The sequence below is a fragment of the Strongylocentrotus purpuratus genome, unplaced genomic scaffold (genome assembly GCF_000002235.5).
Source record: "Strongylocentrotus purpuratus isolate Spur 01 unplaced genomic scaffold, Spur_5.0 spur5_scaffold_2, whole genome shotgun sequence".
In the NCBI taxonomy this organism is placed as follows: Eukaryota; Metazoa; Echinodermata; class Echinoidea; order Camarodonta; family Strongylocentrotidae; genus Strongylocentrotus; species Strongylocentrotus purpuratus.
In genome coordinates, this window is record NW_022145605.1 from 36,912,736 (window position 1) to 36,934,796 (window position 22,061).

A 22,061-nucleotide genomic window follows, 5' to 3' on the forward strand; every position below is an offset into this window, starting at 1 on the left:
TTTGTTGGCTGTCCTGGTTACCCTTCTTTTGTTTCTCATCTCCCTCCCTCTCTCTTTCTCTATCGCTTTGTTGGTCCATCTCTTGCATGAAATGTTATCCTTCTGCCTTTCTAATTATTCCCTTTCATCCTTTTTATAAATTATCTTTTTAATAGCCCCCCCCCCCCCCCTCTCTCTCTCTCTCAATTTCTCTCTATCAATCTTTATTTATATGAAATCCCAAATTTTTTCCTTCTGATCTCTCATCAGTGTATTTCCATTGCTCTTCTAATAATGTTCTTCACTCACTCAATTATTCCTTGTTCGCATTCAACTGGTATCACGTTCTGATGAGCAAACTTTTCACATTATGCAAACTTCAATCTCGCTACCATAAAACCAAAAGGTCTCTCCATTCTAAGACAACCTATCAATCGTTTTTGTCACAGATGAGATTCACAGTGAACGGAATTCAAAATTTCTTTCAGTTTTAATATGTACAGAATATATACAAATTTAAATTGCATAGATTAATTCTATATTCCATTTTGAGTGATAAATGGATAGATGTTATGAATAATAATCTGGAATACTAATTAAACAATAATTAGACAGGCTAGATATTTTTTTTTTAAAGTTAAACTAGTACATAAACTAGTGATAATTACAAACAGATAACAAATTTGCTCAAGTTCATTTTTTTTGAAGTCATGTTCAAAAGTCGATTTCTCCATTCTCTTGTGTGAATAATGAAACTGATATTTTCAGATGAGTTCTGATGTTTTGTCTGACATCGCTATCGTCACTATCATCGTCATCACCCTCATTATCGTTTCGCTCACATCCTTCGTCGTCATCATCGATGGACGGTGATGAAAACCTCAAAGGAGTGCGTCGGAATGACCACCAACCGGGAGCACCATCATCATGTCGAAAAACACAGCGAGTGTCGGCACGAGGGTTCATCGTGTTCCGTCGGCGCTGTCGAACTGCCGTCATGTTGATAAGTTAAGAAGGCCGGGCGCTGCAGATCAAAGTTCAAGGACGTTCCAACTTCCAAAGATGAATATACCACATTCGTAACTTTGTTGGTTCCAGAACTCTTTCACATCGATGGGTTCAAATGATTGATGTACAGGAATCAGTTTGTGAGGATGGGGTTATAATTTAGAAAGAGTTTGATATCAGACGAAATCTATCCCGATTTGAATAGAAGCACGGCGATTTGTCCGAGGTAGTAGTAAATGAAATGCTTGGTCTCGTGCGTCACGTAGCTGCCGAAGTTGCGGCCGACGATGCAATGCCAGGTTGGGTTGTACTTCTTGTCGAACTCCTTCTTGATGTGGGCGGCGATGTCCTTCTCCAGATTGAACTTCTCCATCGCCTGGTTGCCGCATTCGATTGCGTCTTGCTGCATGTCTTCTGACATGTCAGCGTTCTTGATCACGGCTTTGCGTTCAGACATGATGACAGGTTTGCGTCTGTAAAACAAAAATGAAAAATGTAAACAATGGTCAAGGGTGAAATTGAATGCAAAAATATAGAGAAAATGAAATTACATCCTAAATATCTTCCACTTATGACATAGAAATTCCAAATAAAATACAATTACAGTTCCCTTAAAGGTACTATGTCCCATTTGCAGGCCCAAAAATAGAAAAAGTTAAATTCCAACTGCATTTGAAAGATTATACTACTAATTTAGAACTTCCCTAAAACAGGTGGGGCTCGAAAATGTCTGCAAGTGGGAAAATAACGACTATTAGTTGTCAAATCGACTTTAGGGCTATAGAGCCCAAAAGTAATAGTCTTGATTTTCAAACAATTGTACCGAATGGTCATACGTTTTATGCTGCGCAAAGATTCAATCAGTTTAATATTGGCCATCACAAGAAGTGGGTTATTGATGTAGACAAATGCTCATGTACCCTTTACAACTCTTTTCATGTATGTTATTACCAAAGAAGAAAAAAAGCCAGTCAGTCACTCAATAGTGTCTGACAGTGAAGTCTAGCAAGTAAACGGGTTTCCTTGCATAATTTCAATATGAGGACACTGCTAATGTTTAAATTTCACAGATAGGACATGCATGACATATTCATAATTCCTGCAAAGTTCTACAGAATTTGAGGTTGGCTGCAAAAGAGACATAGTACCTTTAATACAAAATACCAGAATGTGAAATATCTAAATAATTAGGAAATATCGAATAAAAAAGAAACCATTAAAATGTTTTAAAATAAATGAAAGGCCAGAACACCTGTGTTAGAAGAAGCACTTTTGAGTAAAAATGGCAGAGCTGCACACAAACCAAATGAATAATATCTAAAAAAATTCACATTTCTTTGAAACAGATGAGTGAATATCAATATAATATTCACATGACCTTCCACCCAAAAGACTATAAAACCATTAAAAATACACGTTCGTTGATCTTACCTTCGATTTCAAAACGATTAGGAGAAAGAGAGAAACACGTCCAGTGATCAGCGGAGAGGTGCAGCAAATAGCGGGACGGGTTTCATATCACTCGCTTAGCGATACCTAGCAACCAAGCCGTTGTTCTGTTGGTGGAGGGCGGTTAATCTTTCCGTAGCTTGTAACAAAACGGCGGGCTTCGTTCATGCACAAAAACAAACTGGTCGAGTGGTTAAGAATGCGAAGCACACACGATGAAAAGGTATGCAGCTTATCAATACAAAAGATCATTGATTTTGATCACTGAGCGTACATACGCGTATTATAGCTTGTAACAGTAGCTTATAACAAATAGGTTCATTACAATTTATAATGACGCGTTAATGGCATCTTCCGGAGAGAATAGGGACTTTTAGATTTGCGTGGACTGATACGTTTGACGTCCATTCAAGGCAGTGCATTAAAAGGACGTCGATCGTAGCAATCCACGTTGTCGTTGTGCAAATCTAAAAGTCCCTATTAGTCAAGCAAAGATCAGCCCAACGAATAGACGCTTTCATTCGTTTTATACAATGAATGAAGCATGTATTAACCCGAAAATTTCGAAGCCTAAAAAGGAATAAAGATTTCTACAAGGAGCCTTGTAGAAATAAAACATCCCAAAGAGACTATAATTATTGATTAAAGAGGTTTCGGTAAAGTGAAAGGTAAAAAAATACATGTTTATCTTCAAAGCTATGGACTACTTGTTTTGGGAATTTCATGGTGAAATGTAATCGTTTGAGCTGATCGAACCTCTTTTTTGTGAATTATATTTGCCTTCATATAATTATTATTTCCCTAAAGTTCCGAAATCAATAACAGTTGGTAGCGAACAATAATGATGTCGGGAATGATCGGCGTTGGGTTCCTATAGATTCGTCCATTTTGCATATAGGCCTACCTATACCTGCCCTGTGAAATGTAATTATTTTGAATCTGGCTATCTAAAAGCTTCAATGAGAAAAAGCTTCAACCATTATGATATGAAAATCCCTTTACACTTTAGTTTTTAGTGTCAACTATTCTATCGGCACATTGGTAGTCATCTCTCATTCTTACTGTTAATACTACATGTACTAGCCAAAGCTTGCAAATAACCAAATTGGAATTAAGAGAGTTCCGCTAACCCGTTACAATAATAGTTGGGCACAATATAAGAAAGCAATGAAAGAACAGGGACTTTCAGATTTGCAGGTCGACATAGTGGACTGCTACATGTGACGTCCTAAGGCAAGTCCACTATGTCGACGTGCAAATCCAAAACTCCCTAATATACGCCTTACACTCGGCACTTGACAAGCACAAGTTACGATATTACGCCAACGGCGGTCTGTACTATACTGGAAGAAGAAGAAGAGAAACCAAGTTGGACAAACTCTCCTAATCAATTGCTCTGCGAATAACGTTTATAGCACGCCATCTACGTCACCATGTATGACATCTACGATTAGATATCTTTATGATTATTACTGATCTCTCCGTTTAAAAAGAAAGAAAAACAAAACTAAATAGAACACTCACTAAAATTTCCACACACAAAATTGGCTAGAGATTAATGGTCAGGCGCGTACACAGGGGGAGGGGGGGGGGGGGGGGGGTTGGGGGGTTAAACCCCCTTTGGTATTTTTGTGTGTGACCCAGCGCTCAAAATACACGGGGGCGGTGGGCGATTCGCCCCCGTGAGCTACATAATCGCCCCCGTCAGGTTGCTCACGGGGGCGATTGCAAAATTAAAAATCTTACCCCCCCCCCCTCCCGCTTTTTCAGCGGCTGGCTGAGTCGTTGCGAAATTTTCGGCCCGATTTATAAATGTTAAACCCCCCCCCCCTTTAAAAAAATAATGCGTACGCGCCTGTTAATGGTACTTATAATTCTGTCCTCGAGATGAAAGTTCTGTTCACAAACCTGAGCCATACAAACTATAATAAAAATGTCAATGCATAATAATAGACTGATCCTATAGCCATTAACCCTAAAAAGGCCGGGCTATTTGAGGCCTTAGTACGGCCGCCGGGGGGGGGGGCATTATGGCCTCCCCCTTAAGATCTCGGCCGCAAAGGCCGCGAAAATTTGCACGCATGTCAAGTGAAGTGTATAGAATAGTATGATAATTTCAAATTTTTGAAAAATTCACTCATTTGCATATTTATGGGAATTTATGTAAATATAGTCATAAAAATCACATTTTTACCCATAAATCATATATTATTCATATTTAAGCATTCTTTTTCACTACATATATTCATTAGACCATTCTGAATAATAATACGATAACAAAATTTGGAAGAGTCAGCTTATTCCTTATGTTATCCCTTGTTTTGATAATTTCTTATGTATTTCATTGTTTTTTTAACTTGTGTATTTCATTGTTTTTTGTTGTTTTATTTCATTTTTAAGTACAATTCAACTATTTTGACTCTCAAAACAACCGCCTAAACTTAAACAAGACCCAATAACCCATGTTTGATCTGTTTTTAGGAAAAAGGATTTTTCCATAAGTTTTGTACACAAATCACGAAAATGAGCGATTTTCGGGCTGACATGCAAAGACAAAAGGTCACGTGACCTTGCAACCGTAGGTCCGATTTTCAAAAAAAATATTTTAAAAGTTGCGCAAGACTCGAAAGAAAAAAGTCAGCGAGCAGCGGGGCGCCATCCATATGCGTTCCCGAGCAATTATAAAAATCGTGGAGGGGGGGGGCATAATGGCCCCCGGCCTTATTAGGGTTAAATGTATGAGATTTACCGGGTATTCCCCATGATATTCCGCGAAACAGATGTGTACACGCCCGGTTGTAATACCTAGTTAATTTATATCAAATTGACAGTACCTCAATTTGATTTATTCGCAATAAACATTCTAATAATAGATTTCAGTACATCATTGTGTAATTGAGGCGAATGGGCCTTAATTATATTCCCTTTTGGTTCAAGTATACAAAAATCTTCCCGACTTTCTATACTTTTGAAAGTTGACCCCCCCCCCCCCCATTCAAAAAAGAGGAAAACTTAAGCATCTCTTTTTTTCTTGGTGTTTGTTTGTTTCATGATATGGCAATCTCATTATTTTTCCGGGGAAATAGTTCCTTGTTATCTCTACTTTGTTTTATTTGCCCTACGATTACATTTTGTTGATAAATATTATTTACAAGTATTCTTTTGTGTTATCAAGGTGCGCCCCTCTTTCTCTGTTTCTATCTCTCATGCGTTCTCAATAATATTCTTTTCAGTCGTTCTTGTGGTTGTCCTGGGCCCTGCATTTCAAAGAGTTGATATCAATCGCAACGTATTTGTGATTGATATCAATCACAACTATGTACATAAGAGATGGGAGACTGCAAACTTGTGATTGATTTAGGGACTTGATATTGATTCGGATCAACATCAACTCTTTGTAAGACGGGGCCCTGGTTACCTTTTTCTTTGTCTTTACTTTTTCCATGGAGTTATGCTTTTTCTCACCCCCTCCTTCTCCTCTCTCTATCTTTACTACTCTGGTATGAAAATGCCTTTTTGATCGTTTCCTCTCATCGTTTTTATAAATCATCTTTTATTATCCCCCCCCCCCCCTCTCCCTCTCTCTCGTCTTTCTCTCTCTGTCTTGTTTTTTTAAATAGATATAAGACAATCAAGCTCAGTCTCTGTATTCTTCTTTATCAATTTCCAATTATAATATGTAATCCCAATGTTTTTCCTTCTGATCAAATCTCTCTCTCTCTCTCTTTCTCTCTCTCCAAGGCTCTCTCTAATCAGTGACATAGTATCCTCCTCTCCTCTTTTTTTCACTCAATTTTTCCTTGTTCACATTCGACTGTTATCATTTCGTTATGATCAGACTTGTCACATTAACTTCACTCTCGGTATCTTATAACCCAAATGGGCGTCTCTCCATTCTAAAAACAACTTATCAATCATTTTCGCTACAGAGGAGATTCACATTGAACAGAATGCTAAATTCATTTTAGTTTTTCAATATTTAATATGTACAGAATACATGAATATAAACACATTTCTATTGTATAGATATATTTGATTGTCCATTTCAGGTGATAAATGGATAGAAGTTAAGTTAATATCCTGGAATACTGACGGGACAACTTTATTTGCAATAATTTGCTCCATCAGTCAAAATGTCTTTTTCAACGTTTTAACAGAAAATTACAAAAAGATAACCAAATTGCTCAAGTTCATTATTTTTGAGGTCATGTATATGAAGTCGATTTCTCCATTCTCTTTTGTGAATAATGAAACTAATATTTGCAGATGAGTTCTGATGTTTTGTCTGACATCGCTGTCGTCACTACCATCGATATCATTATCTTCGTCATCACCCTCATCATCGTTTCGCTCGAATCCCTCGTCAACGATGGACCGTGGGGTGATAACCGCTAATGGGTGCGTTAGAATGACCACCGACCGGCAGCACCATCATCACGTCTAGGAACACAGGGAGTGTCGGCACGACGAGTCCCTTGTATTCAGTCGGCACTGTCGAATTGCCGTGATGTTGATAAGTTAAGAAGGGGCACTGCAGAAGTTCAGGGAAGTTGCAAAGATGATACCACTTTCATAACTTTTTTTGGCTCCAGAACTTGGTCATATCGATGGGTTAAAATAATTGATATACAGGAATCAGTTTGTGAGGATGGGTTATATAGTCTTTATAGAAATAGTTTGAGATCAAACGAAATCTATCCCGATTTGAATAGAAGAACGGCGATTTGTCCGAGGTAGAAGTAGATGAAATGCTTGGTCTCGTGCGTTACGTAGCTGCCGAAGTTACGGCCGACGATGCAATGCCAGGTCGGGTTGTACTTCTTGTCGAACTCCTTCTTGATGTGGGCGGCGATGTCCTTCTCCAGATTGAACTTCTCCATCGCTTGGTTGGAGCAGTCGATTGCGTCTTGCTGCATGTCTTCTGACATGTCAGCATTCTTGATCACGGCCTTGCGTTCAGACATGATGACAGGGTTGCGTCTGTAAAACAAAAATGAAATATGTAAATAATGGTTTAGGACTTAAGGGTGAGATTTAATGATAAATGTATAATAGAAGAGGAAGTTAGACCCTAAATCCTTTCCTCAAGTTCAAGTTCAAGTTCAAGTTCAAGTTTATTTTCCACATGTGGTTCATAAAAAAACAACAAGTATACATACATGTTCAGACATATAAAAAATACACAATTAACAAACAATAATATTAAGAGAAACAAACAGAATCTGAAGTCCGTAAACAAAGAAAAACTAAATATATGTAGATATAAAAAAAATGTGGGGGGACCAACAAAGGCCAGGGGCCTGTCGAGGCTAATCCCCAGAACAATATTAGATATTTTTTATATAAAAAACAAACAAAAAACAAAAACAAACCAAAAACCCACAAACAATAGCGACGTACAGTACATGATGAAACAAAATTAAGTTGGCAAATTAAACAGGCAAACAAAAAATTATATTGTACCACTAAGAGTTTGTGGATTGTTTTTATGTAAAATATCCTCTTTATCATAGAAATTCCAAATTTGTAATAAAAATATATACACTTCCCTTCATGCGAGAAATAATTTGAGGGGGAATTTATAAAATAATGATGAATTACTATAACAATTATTGTAAAAACTTCTAAAAACAAATGAAATGCTAGATCTTGTGAGACCTGAGAGCTCCAACACGAACCAACTCTTTAAAAATTCAAATTTCTTTCAAACAGATTAGAGAATATCTAAATAATATAACTACCATTCAAAAGGATTGTTCTTTAAAAATACAAATACACGTTCATTGAACTTACCTTAGATTTCAAAACGATGATAAGAAAGAGAGACAGAGATCCAGTGATCAGCGGAGAGGTGCAGAAATGTGTAGATTTTTTTTTTAACCAAAGGCCTACTAACACCGGAACGACTACGAGCTTCTCAACACTCGCTTAGCGATACTTAGCAACCAAGCTGTGTGAAGCCTTTCTATTGGTGGAGGTGGTTAATCTCTCCGTAGCTTGTAACATATACAATAAAAGGGCGGGCAAAGTTCACACAAAAAACAAGCTGGGTTTAACTGGTCAAGTGGTTAAGAAAGAATACAAAGTACACCGATGAAAAGGTGTGCAGCCAGTCAATACAAAAGGTAATTCATTTTTATCACTGTGTGTAGAGAGACATCAGTAGCTTGTAACAGTAGCTTATAACAACATAGGTTGATTACATAATGACGTATTGATGGCAAACATTTAGCATATATTCCGTAGACATATCGCTATATAAGGCATATACCTAGTAAATTAAGCCCCTCTAAAGTAAAGTGTTGGGAACCCCAAGAACTTGATGGCAAAATTTCACTTGAATTATTGTATCATAATGTGAAAGAGGATGTCATTTAAGACATATTTTTGCAATGATTTTCAAAACAAATGTGTTTGAAGTCGAATGGTGATGGAAGTATACAAAATTTATGTTTTCTGCCTTCAACAGAAAACCCAAATTATGCGTCTTTTATTACGTCCTCTTTCACATTATAAAACAACTTAAGTAAAATTTTGCCATCACATTTTTGGCGAATTTGGGGCTCTTTAATACCAACATGACGCTCACTTGCATTCCTTTTGCACGTCCCAATGTATTTAATACAAATCATTTTTCAATGAGAGGGCGGATAGGTTTTCATCATATTATTATTATTATTATTAAAATTTGTCATATCATTTATCATAGTATTTCATCCCAAATTCTACATTTTCCCTTGGTAATTGGAGTTGTCACAGGACACATATATATGGACCTACATTTTCTCTGCGGTCAGTAAGAAGTTTCGTATGAGTTCATTTTTTACCAAAATCTCTGTAAAAGCCATTTAATGTATGAAAGTTAGGTGTCTGCTCGCTATTAATGAGGACCGCTATTCATAATATAAACGGGAAGATGGTCGCTATTCATATTACAAGAAAAGGGTCGCTATTAATAATGCGAAATGAGAGTTGCTATTTATAATACGTCTAATACGAACACGTATATACTCGTATTATATGCATAGCTAATGTCTTCTCGTATTATAAATAGTGACCCCCTATGAATAAAGAATTGTGAATGATGACTCTTTTTTTAAATTATGAATAGAGGTCTTTATCAATAGCGAGCGAACGGACCCCCCCCTCTCTCTCTCTCTCTCTCTCTCTTCGTGTATTATGAATAATAGTTAAGGACCCCTATGAATAAAGAATTATGAACGATTTAAACAAAAAATTATGAATAGAGGTCTAATGAATAGCGAGCGAGCGGACCCCCCCTCTCTCTCGCTCTCCTACTCTTGTTTGAAATTTTCTCCTTCTGATCATGTCCACTCATCCTTTTTATAAATCATTTTTCTATTATCACCCTTCCCCCCTCTCTCTCTCCTACTCTTGCTTAAATGTTCTCCTTCTGATTATTTCCACTCATCCTTTTTATAAATTATTTGTCTTTATTCCCCCCCCCCCCACCTCTGTCTCCATACTGATCAATATAAAACCCATCTCAATCTCTGCATCTCTCACCCAATCATTTGTCAATATGTTAATAATGAAATCTCACTGTTCTTCCTTCTGATCAAATTTTCTCCTTTTCTCTCTCTCTCTCATGCTATCTCTTATCAGTGAAATTGTATCCTCGTCTTATCCGTCCCCCTCCCCCTCCATTCACACAATTATTCACTGTTCATACTGTTATCACTTCGTTATGATCAGACTTGTAACTTCACTCTCGGTATCTTACAACCCAAATTGACGTCTCTCCATTCTAAGACAACTTAGCAATCGTTTTCGCTACAGACGAGATTCATAGGAACAGAATGCTAAATTTATTTTAGGTTTTAAATATTTAATATGTACAGAATACATGAATATAAACACATTTATATTGCATAGATATATTTTATTTTCCATTTCAGGTGATAAATGGATAGAATCTGGAATACTGAGCGGACTATTATATATGCAATAATTTGCTCCATCGGTCAAAATATCTTTTTCAATGTTTCAACAGAAAAATACAAAAAGATAACAAAATTGCTCAAGTTCATTGTTTTTTAGGTCCATTCTCTTTTGTGAATGGAAACCCATATTTGCAGATGAGTTCTGATGTTTTGTCTGACATCGCTGTCGTCACTATCATCAACATCATTATCGTCGTCATCACCCTCATCATTGTTTCGCTCGAATCCGTCGTCGTCAACGATGGACCGTGCGATGAAAACTGCTAATGGGTGCGTCAGAATGACCACCGACCGGCACCACCATCATCACGTCTAGGAACACAGCGAGTGTCGACACGACATTGATGCTCCCTCGTGTTCCGTCGGCGTTGTCGAACTGCCATGTTTATGAGTTAAGAATTAAGGCCGAGCGCTGCACAAGTTCATGATACCACATCCATAACGTGTATTAGGTTCATGGTTGTTGGCTCCAATACTTGTTCGCACCGATGGGTTAAAATGCTTGATGTACAGGAATCACTTTGGATGGGGTTATGAAATAGTCTTTATAGAAAGAGTTTGAGTTCAGACGAAATCTAACCCGACTTGAATAGAAGAATGGCGATTTGTCCGAGGTAGAAGTAGATGAAATGCTTGGTCTCGTGCGTCACGTAGCTGCCGAAGTTACGGCCGACGATGCAATGCCAGGTCGGGTTGTACTTCTTGTCGAACTCCTTCTTGATGTGGGCGGCGATGTCCTTTTCCAGATTGAACTTCTCCATCGCCTGGTTGGAGCAGTCGATTGCGTCTTGCTGCATGTCTTCTGACATGTCAGCGTTCTTGATCACGGCCTTGCGGTCAGACATGATGACAGGTTTGCGTCTGTAAAATAAAAAACAAAAATTTAAAACAATGATTAAAGATGAGGGTGAATGAAAAATGAAATTTTAAAGCAAATTAGACCCTAAAGTTACGCTAAAGCCCTTTCATTATATTCACACCATAGACATTCAAAATGTAAATAAAGAAATACAGTTATCTTGATGCAATTGATAATTCAACGAGAAATTTAAAAAATAGTGAATTACCAACAAACAAAACTTTTAATCAAAATTCTCAAAAATAAATGAAATGCCAGAAAATCGTCGTGGCAAAGCTGCAACACAAACCAATACTCTTTTAAAATTTCAAATTTCTTTCAAACAGAATATGACAGAAAAGCAAAATAATGCTCACATGAAATACAATATAAAAGACTTCATTTATTCTTACCTTATTAGATTTCAAATGATGATGAAAAGGAGAGACAGGTGTCCAGTAATCAACGGAGAGGTGCAGAAATGTGAGGCTGCTTCTTATCATCAAGGCCTTTTTATACCGGTACGTGCTTCTTAACACTCGCTTAGCGATACTTAGCAACCAAGCTGTGTGAAGCTTTTCTATTGGTGGAGGCGGTTAATCTCTCCGTAGCTTGTAACAAATACAACAAAAGGGCGGGCAAAGTTCACACACAAAACAAGCTGGGTTTAACTGGTCAAGTGGTTAAGAAGAATACAAAGTACACCGATGCAAAAGGTCATTGATTTTTATCGCTTTGCGTCTAGACGTGTCAGTAGCTTGTAACAGTAGCTTATAACAAAATAGGTTGATTACATAATGACGCATTGATTGCAAACATTTAGCATAGGCCTATCAGGGAGATACCTCTATGAGGCCTACCCAGTGCATTTAATCACTATAACAAGTGAATTAAAATACACCAAATGTCACCACTAGAATGTAGCCCAATATGCCTTTGAATTCGTAAAGCGCATCACCATACAAATTGTTGGTGCCAGGTAAAAATGCCCGAGGTAAAAATTACCTCTGACATTTTTACCTCTGACATTATTACCTCTGACATTATTACCTCTGACATTATTACTACTGTCTTCTGACATTATTACCTCTGACGTTATTACCTCTGACATTTTTACCCCTGATAATTGAATTGCCAAAATGTTATTTGACACATTTTGTTTTGTTCTACAACAATATTATTCGACTGTCGGTAGTGACTCCGCCTTATCTTTGTCAATCTCACAATAATTCATGAGGATGACTACAACGCATTATTGGGTTTTCTAGGTCAAGGTCCCACTTAACCAACAAAGTATTTGTTTCCTGCCGATCTGAACAAACATTATGCTCCTGATTCAGACGGTCAGTGAAGTTATACAATGTGAACAGGGCTTTTTTGTCCACGGGGGCTCTTCCCCAAAAAGAGCCCCATGAGCCTTCACACGGGGGCGCTTTTAGTACTGACGGGGCTTTTTTTTGAAAACGAATTTCCATTGAATAGGTACCCATGATTCCTAAATTCTTTGATATTTCATCATTATTATTTATTTAAGTCGGCATTTTCGGCAAGTTATTTGCAGCTAATGGTCAGCTAGATCTCCTCCCACTGTACGAAATGTCTGGTCCAAGCCCATACAGTCGCCTCCATGCCAACAGGTTTCCTTTCACTAATTTAGTTTTCGGTTGATTTGCAGGTCAAGGTTCAATATATAATGCTTTTTTGGAATAACCAGATTTCAGAGGATTCACGCTTTTCACACGAAAAACTTCTTCGTGGTTCGGCTATTAGCAGATAATGGGGCAGCAGCGTGCACACCAATTTCATTGAAAGTTGAAATTCAATATTGTGTGAAAGTTACAGAAAAGATAATCCTTATTTTCAATTCCACGAGGGCGATTTTAAATTTTGCAATAGCCCCCGTGAGCAATCTGACGGAGGTGATTATGTAGCTCACTGGGTCGAATCGCCCATCGCACCCGTGTATTTTGAGCCTTGAATGTGAATGCACATGTATATATTTTCAGATGTTATTTTTTTTTGTTCTTGAATAGAATTCAAGGGTTGATTTCCTACTTATCAATGAACTTGATTGACAGAAATTGAGATTAATGACTGAAGAGTTTTTTAAAGAAAGCTTGGAAACAAGGGGATTCGCTGACAATATTTTTACCGTTAATTATGAATGTAGATTTCTTCATATGAGAACGAACAAGAAATACTAGCTAGTATTACATACAACTGACGAGTGAGGGTGCAGAAAGACGAGGAAAGCCACCGAGTGAGGGACAGTTTCCAATCAATATGTTCTGAAGGGCACGACATATACTGCTACAACAATTGCCCTGGGCTCTAATTTGTCAAAGAAAATGTATTTCGGTATTAGATGTTTAGAAGTTTACGTTTAGGGTTTGGGTAAGATAACGTGTCTGGGCCCAGTGGCGGATTCAGGGGCCGGGGGCCTGGGCCCCTTCCCCTGGGTGAAAAACAGGTAAAAACAGGTTAATTTTACCTTTATTTGGAAACGGGCCACCTCCCCTGGTGCTTAAGGAGGGGGGGGGGGGGGGTGCGATTTGTAAATTCTCGAGGGCAAAACAAATTAGTGCTCACTACCATTAGCACTACAAACAGTACATCGTTTCAAAATGAACCAATTTTTGTTCACTTTTCCTCAAAATGTCATCAAACTGATTCCTTGATTTTTCTTTCACATCCCCGCACACTACCACCACCATATTTAAATTATCGATCTCGATCTGCTCTACACGCGCTCTCCGGTCTCTTCACTCAATCATCATTTGAACATGAAGGAATGTCAGTCACTCAAAACAAATAATTAAAACAAATAAATACAAGATATGCAAATGTGCCATACAATTTAATACGTAAAAATGAATACAAATAAATACGTATGCACGTACACATCTATAACTATTACGAAGATGAATTTATGTTCTTTGACACCGCTGCATATTAAAGGATAAATTCATCTTCATTTAACAGCTAAATGAGGATAATCTTCGTTTACACAGTTAAAAAAATGTAACATATACCAGAATAAAGCACTTACAAGATGGCCACTTATTCATGAACATTGTCGGCAAAGAGCTCTCATTTATCTGTTCATTTGACCATTAAACATGGTGGCAGCGGTGGGATACGAATCCACGCCTTGAAATGGATGGTGCATGACAGGAAGGGTAGTTAATGCGACTACTGTCACTTGTTATTGAAAGAAGGGCGATGTTGTGGTACTAAATTAACAACAATAGTGCTATGATGTGTGTAATGATCGAGGCGGCAATGTGCGGAGAATTACCGAAATAAAACACTTTCAAGATGGCCTCTTTTCATGAACATTGTCTGCAATGAGCTCTTATTAATCTGCAAATCTTTTCATTCACCAGCCCGCAGGAGGGTATTACAAATCTAAATAGTTTTCTGAAAAGCATTTTCAATCATGTCTGACTCAATTAAATGAATAAATAAATAGTAATACTGAAGCCTCTTGTCATTTTCCCTAACCAAAACATGAAAATTGATCAGCCTTAATTTATGAGGCAAATGTAGTATTGTTCCACCCTACGTCCTGGGTCGCAATGTCTGTGAACATCACATACATCCTGTAGAGTAAGAAAGAATGATAACAAAAAAGAAGAGAGAGTTGTGAGAGAGAAAGGAAAGAATAAGGGGAAAGAGAGATGGGAATAGAGAGAGAGAGAGAGAGAGAGAGAGAGAGAGAAGAAAGAAGAGAGAAAGAGAGAGACAGAGAGAGAAGCAAAGAAGTGGGAAAAAGACAAGTTAAATAAGTAAAGACAGAGAGGGTAAAAGGAAGAGAGGTGGAGAAAGGGGAGTACAAAAAAAAGAAGATACATGTTAACATTAATGTTTACAAAAACTCTTCAGTCTAAGAGGAAGAGGCCATTCATGTAAAATGGGTAATTTACAGGGATATGCTGGTGATTGTTCAGGAACGATTTGTGGACAGAAGTCCACTTTTAGAAGAAGAACAAAAATGTTGAGCACTGGAAATAATGAATCAACCTTTAACATGTATTCCTTTCACATTAATTCCATCATAATTGATAAATATTGACATTTTTATATAAATAGTTCAAAAAATCACAGTTTTCATGATTTAACTTGAAAAATTTAATATATATTAGTGCATCAAAACAAAACAAAATACTATCAATTAGAGAAAGAAGACGATTCGTTGTGCCGTTCTCGACTCTTAATCCTCGTCTAAATTCAGTCCCCCCCACCCCCCTCCACGCAAACGCGGAAGCTTTTATGTTTCATTAAATCATTAGAGAAGGAGACGATTCGTTGTGCCGTTCTCGACTCTTAATCCTCGTCTGAATTCAGTCACCCCCCCCCTCGACCCCCCCCCCTCCCGCGCGAAGCGCGGAAGCTTTTACGTTTCATTAAATCATTAGAGAAAGAAGACGATTCGTTGTTCAGTGCTCGAATCTTAATCCTCGTCTGATTCAGTCCCCCCCCCAACCCCCCTCCCGCGCGAAGCGCTGAAGCTTTTACGTTTCATTAAATCATTAGCGAAAGAAGACGATTCGTTGTTGAGTTCTCGACTCTTAATCCTCGTCTGAATTCAGTCCCCCCCCCTCCCCTCCTGCACGAAGCGCGGAAGCTTTTTACGTTTCATTAAATCATTACAGAAAGAAGACGATTCGTTGTGCCGTTCTCGACTCTTAATCCTTGTCTGAATTCAGTCCCCCCACCCCCCCTCCCGCGCGAAGTGCGGAAGCTTTTACGTTTCATTAAATCATTAGAGAAAGAAGACGATTCGTTGTTCCGTTCTCGACTCTTAATCCTCGTCTGAATTCAGTTCCCCCCTCCCCCCCGCGCGAAGCGCGGTAGCTTTTACGTTTCATAACATCATTAGAGAAAGAAGCCGATTTGTTGTGCCGTTCTCTACTCTTAATCCTCGTCTGAATTCAGTCCTCCCCTCACCCCCCCTCCCGCGCGAAGCGCGGAAGCTTTTATATTTCATAAATCATGAGAGAAAGAAGACGATTCGTTGTGCCGTTCTCGACTCTTAATCCTCGTCTGAATTCAGTCCCCCCACCCCCTCCCGGGCGAAACGCGGAAGCTTTTACGTTTCATTAAATCATTAGAGAAAGAAGACGATTCGTTGTTCAGTTCTCGACTCTTAATCCTCGTCTGAATTCAGTCCCCCCTCCCCTCCCGCGCGAAGCGCGGAAGTTTTTACGTTTCATTAAATCATTACAGAAAGAAGACGATTCGTTGTGCCGTTCTCGACTCTTAATCCTCGTCTAAATTCAGTACCCCCCCCCCCTCCCGCGCGAAACGCGGAAGCTTTTACGTTTCATTAAATCATTAGAGAAAGAAGACGATTCGTTGTGCCGTTCTCACTCTTAATCCTCGTCTGAATTCAGTCCCCCATCCCCCTCCCGCGCGAAGCGCGGAAGCTTTTACGTTTCATTAAATCATGAGAGAAAGAAGACAATTCGTTGTGCCGTTCTCGACTCCTAATCCTCGTCTGAATTCAGTCCCCCCCCCCCCTCAACCCCCCCCCTCCCGCGCGAAGCGCGGAAGCTTTTACGTTTCATAACATCATGAGAGAAAGACGATTTGTTGTGCCGTTCTCGACTCTTAATCCTCGTCTGAATTCAGTCCTCCCCCCACCCCCCTCCCGCGCGAAGCGCGGAAGCTTTTACGTTTCATTAAATCATTAGAGAAAGAAGACGATTCGTTGTTCAGTGCTCGACTCTTAATCCTCGTCTGAATTCAGTCCCCCCCAACCCCCCTCCCGCGCGAAGCGCTGAAGCTTTTACGTTTCATTAAATCATTAGAGAAAGAAGACGATTCGTTGTTGAGTTCTCGACTCTTAATCCTCGTCTGAATTCAGTCCCCCATCCCCCTCCCGCGCGAAGCGCGGAAGCTTTTACGTTTCATTAAATCATGAGAGAAAGAAGACAATTCGTTGTGCCGTTCTCGACTCTTAATCCTCGTCTGAATTCAGTCCCCCCCCCTCAACCCCCCCCTCCCGCGCGAAGCGCGGAAGCTTTTACGTTTCATAACATCATGAGAGAAAGAAGACGATTTGTTGTGCCGTTCTCGACTCTTAATCCTCGTCTGAATTCAGTCCTCCCCCCACCCCCCTCCCGCGCGAAGCGCGGAAGCTTTTACGTTTCATTAAATCATTAGAGAAAGAAGACGATTCGTTGTTCAGTTCTCGACTCTTAATCCTCGTCTGAATTCAGTCCCCCCCAACCCCCCTCCCGCGCGAAGCGCTGAAGCTTTTACGTTTCATTAAATCATTAGCGAAAGAAGACGATTCGTTTGTTGAGTTCTCGACTCTTAATCCTCGTCTGAATTCAGTCCCCCCCCCTCCCCTCCTGCACGAAGCGCGGAAGCTTTTTACGTTTCATTAAATCATTACAGAAAGAAGACGATTCGTTGTGCCGTTCTCGACTCTTAATCCTCGTCTGAATCAGTCCCCCACCCCCCCCTCCCGCGCGAAGTGCGGAAGCTTTTACGTTTCATTAAATCATTAGAGAAAGAAGACGATTCGTTGTTCCGTTCTCGACTCTTAATCCTCGTCTGAATTCAGTTCCCCCCCTCCCCCCCGCGCGAAGCGCGGTAGCTTTTACGTTTCATAACATCATTAGAGAAAGAAGCGATTTGTTGTGCCGTTCTCTACTCTTAATCCTCGTCTGAATTCAGTCCTCCCCTCACCCCCCCCCGCGCGAAGCGCGGAAGCTTTTATATTTCATAAATCATGAGAGAAAGAAGACGATTCGTTGTGCCGTTCTCGACTCTTAATCCTCGTCTGAATTCAGTCCCCCCCACCCCCTCCGGGCGAAACGCGGAAGCTTTTACGTTTCATTAAATCATTAGAGAAAGAAGACGATTCGTTGTTCCGTTCTCACTCTTAATCCTCGTCTGAATTCAGTCCCCCATCCCCCTCCCGCGCGAAGCGCGGAAGCTTTTACGTTTCATTAAATCATGAGAGAAAGAAGACAATTCGTTGTGCCGTTCTCGACTCTTAATCCTCGTCTGAATTCAGTCCCCCCCCCCTCACCCCCCCCCCCCTCCCGCGCGAAGCGCGGAAGCTTTTACGTTTCATAACATCATGAGAGAAAGAAGACGATTTGTTGTGCCGTTCTCGACTCTTAATCCTCGTCTGAATTCAGTCCTCCCCCCACCCCCCTCCCGCGCGAAGCGCGGAAGCTTTTACGTTTCATAAATCATGAGAGAAGAAGACGATTCGTTGTTCAGTGCTCGACTCTTAATCCTCGTCTGAATTCAGTCCCCCCCCCCCCAACCCCCCTCCCGCGCGAAGCGCGGAAGCTTTTACGTTTCATTAAATCATTAGAGAAAGAAGACGATTCGTTGTTGAGTTCTCGACTCTTAATCCTCGTCTGAATTCAGTCCCCCCCCCTCCTCCTGCCGAAGCGCGGAAGCTTTTTACGTTTCATTAAATCATTACAGAAAGAAGACGATTCGTTGTGCCGTTCTCGACTCTTAATCCTCGTCTGAATTCAGTCCCCCCACCCCCCCTCCCGCGCGAAGCGGAAGCTTTTACGTTTCATTAAATCATTAGAGAAAGAAGACGATTCGTTGTTCCGTTCTCGACTCTTAATCCTCGTCTGAATTCAGTTCCCCCCCTCCCCCCGCGCGAAGCGCGGAGCTTTTACGTTTCATAACATCATTAGAGAAAGAAGACGATTTGTTGTGCCGTTCTCGACTCTTAATCCTCGTCTGAATTCAGTCCTCCCCTCACCCCCCCTCCCGCGCGAAGCGCGGAAGCTTTTATATTTCATAAAATCATGAGAGAAAGAAGACGATTCGTTGTGCCGTTCTCGACTCTTAATCCTCGTCTGAATTCAGTCCCCCATCCCCCTCCCCGCGCGAAGCGCGGAAGCTTTTACGTTTCATTAAATCATGAGAGAAAGAAGACGATTCGTTGTGCCGTTCTCGACTCTTAATCCTCGTCTGAATTCAGTCCCCCCCCTCAACCCCCCCCCTCCCGCGCGAAGCGCGGAAGCTTTTACGTTTCATAACATCATGAGAGAAAGAAGACGATTTGTTGTGCCGTTCTCGACTCTTAATCCTCGTCTGAATTCAGTCCCTCCCCCCACCCCCCTCCCGCGCGAAGCGCGGAAGCTTTTACGTTTCATAAATCATGAGAGAAAGAAGACGATTCGTTGTGCCGTTCTCGACTCTTAATCCTCGTCTGAATTCAGTCCCCCCCCACCCCCCTCCCGCGCGAAGCGCGGAAGCTTTTACGTTTCATTAAATCATTAGAGAAAGAAGACGATTCGTTGTTGAGTTCTCGACTCTTAATCCTCGTCTGAATTCAGTCCCCCCCCTCCCCTCCTGCGCGAAGCGCGGAAGCTTTTACGTTTCATTAAATCATTACAGAAAGAAGACGATTCGTTGTGCCGTTCTCGACTCTTAATCCTCGTCTGAATTCAGTCCCCCCACCCCCCTCCCGCGCGAAGCGGAAGCTTTTACGTTTTTAAATCATTAGAGAAAGAAGACGATTCGTTGTTCCGTTCTCGACTCTTAATCCTCGTCTGAATTCAGTTCCCCCCCAACCCCCCTCCCGCGCGAAGCGCGGAAGCTTTTACGTTTCATTAAATCATTAGAGAAAGAAGACGATTCGTTGTTGAGTTCTCGACTCTTAATCCTCGTCTGAATTCAGTCCCCCCCCCCTCCCCTCCGCGCGAAGCGCGGAAGCTTTTACGTTTCATTAAATCATTACAGAAAGAAGACGATTCGTTGTGCCGTTCTCGACTCTTAATCCTCGTCTGAATTCAGTCCCCCCACCCCCCCTCCCGCGCGAAGCGCGGAAGCTTTTACGTTTTTAAATCATTAGAGAAAGAACGATTCGTTGTTCCGTTCTCGACTCTTAATCCTCGTCTGAATTCAGTTCCCCCCCTCCCCCCCGCGCGAAGCGCGGAAGCTTTTACGTTTCATAAATCATTAGAGAAAGAAGACGATTTGTTGTGCCGTTCTCGACTCTTAATCCTCGTCTGAATTCAGTCCCTCCCCTCACCCCCCCTCCCGCGCGAAGCGCGGAAGCTTTTACGTTTCATAAAATCATGAGAGAAAGAAGACGATTCGTTGTGCCGTTCTCGACTCTTAATCCTCGTCTGAATTCAGTCCCCCATCCCCCTCCCGCGCGAAGCGCGGAAGCTTTTACGTTTCATTAAATCATGAGAGAAAGAAGACGATTCGTTGTGCCGTTCTCGACTCTTAATCCTCGTCTGAATTCAGTCCCCCCCCCCCTCACCCCCCCCTCCCGCGCGAAGCGCGGAAGCTTTTACGTTTCATAAATCATGAGAGAAAGAAGACGATTCGTTGTGCCGTTCTCGACTCTTAATCCTCGTCTGAATTCAGTCCCCCCCACCCCCCTCCCGCGCGAAGCGCGGAAGCTTTTACGTTTCATAAATCATGAGAGAAAGAAGACGATTCGTTGTTCCGTTCTCGACTCTTAATCCTCGTCTGAATTCAGTCCCCCCCCCAACCCCCCTCCCGCGCGAAGCGCGGAAGCTTTTACGTTTCATTAAATCATTAGAGAAAGAAGACGATTCGTTGTTGAGTTCTCGACTCTTAATCCTCGTCTGAATTCAGTCCCCCCCCTCCCCTCCCGCGCGAAGCGCGGAAGCTTTTTACGTTTCATTAAATCATTAGAGAAAGAAGACGATTCGTTGTGCCGTTCTCGACTCTTAATCCTCGTCTGAATTCAGTCCCCCCACCCCCCCCTCCCGCGCGAAGCGCGGAAGCTTTTACGTTTCATAAATCATTAGAGAAAGAAGACGATTTGTTGTGCCGTTCTCGACTCTTAATCCTCGTCTGAATTCAGTCCTCCCCTCACCCCCCCTCCCGCGCGAAGCGCGGAAGCTTTTATATTTCATAAAATCATTAGAGAAAGAAGACGATTCGTTGTGCCGTTCTCGACTCTTAATCCTCGTCTGAATTCAGTCCCCCCCACCCCCTCCCGGCGAAACGCGGAAGCTTTTACGTTTCATTAAATCATTAGAGAAAGAAGACGATTCGTTGTGCCGTTCTCGACTCTTAATCCTCGTCTGAATTCAGTCCCCCATCCCCCTCCCGCGCGAAGCGCGGAAGCTTTTACGTTTCATTAAATCATGAGAGAAAGAAGACGATTCGTTGTGCCGTTCTCGACTCTTAATCCTCGTCTGAATTCAGTCCCCCCCCCCCCCCCCCCTCCCGCGCGAAGCGCGGAAGCTTTTACGTTTCATAAATCATGAGAGAAAGAAGACGATTTGTTGTGCCGTTCTCGACTCTTAATCCTCGTCTGAATTCAGTCCCCCATCCCCCTCCCGCGCGAAGCGCGGAAGCTTTTACGTTTCATTAAATCATGAGAGAAAGAAGACGATTCGTTGTGCCGTTCTCGACTCTTAATCCTCGTCTGAATTCAGTCCCCCCCCCCTCAACCCCCCCCCTCCCGCGCGAAGCGCGGAAGCTTTTACGTTTCATAAATCATTAGAGAAAGAAGACGATTCGTTGTGCCGTTCTCGACTCTTAATCCTCGTCTGAATTCAGTCCCCCCCACCCCCCTCCCGCGCGAAGCGCGGAAGCTTTTATGTTTCATAAATCATGAGAGAAAGAAGACGATTCGTTGTGCCGTTCTCGACTCTTAATCCTCGTCTGAATTCAGTCCCCCCCCCCCAACCCCCTCCCGCGCGAAGCGCGGAAGCTTTTACGTTTCATTAAATCATTAGAGAAAGAAGACGATTCGTTGTTCCGTTCTCGACTCTTAATCCTCGTCTGAATTCAGTCCCCCCCTCCCCTCCCGCGCGAAGCGCGGAAGCTTTTTACGTTTCATT

General features: G+C 41.3%; 1 non-coding gene and 1 pseudogene across 1 annotated transcript; both read right to left on the reverse strand.

Moving 5' to 3' along the window:
* Positions 1–450: 450 nt before the first annotated feature.
* Positions 451–2,567, reverse strand: LOC592722. The gene is made up of 2 exons (XR_004065308.1): positions 2,419–2,567; positions 451–1,460 (listed from the first exon to the last, which is right to left on the reverse strand). It is a non-coding gene; the product is annotated as a dynein light chain 2, cytoplasmic (transcript).
* A 3,827-nt stretch (positions 2,568–6,394) lies between these two features.
* On the reverse strand, positions 6,395–11,787 carry LOC580427 (annotated as a pseudogene).
* Positions 11,788–22,061: the final 10,274 nt, after the last annotated feature.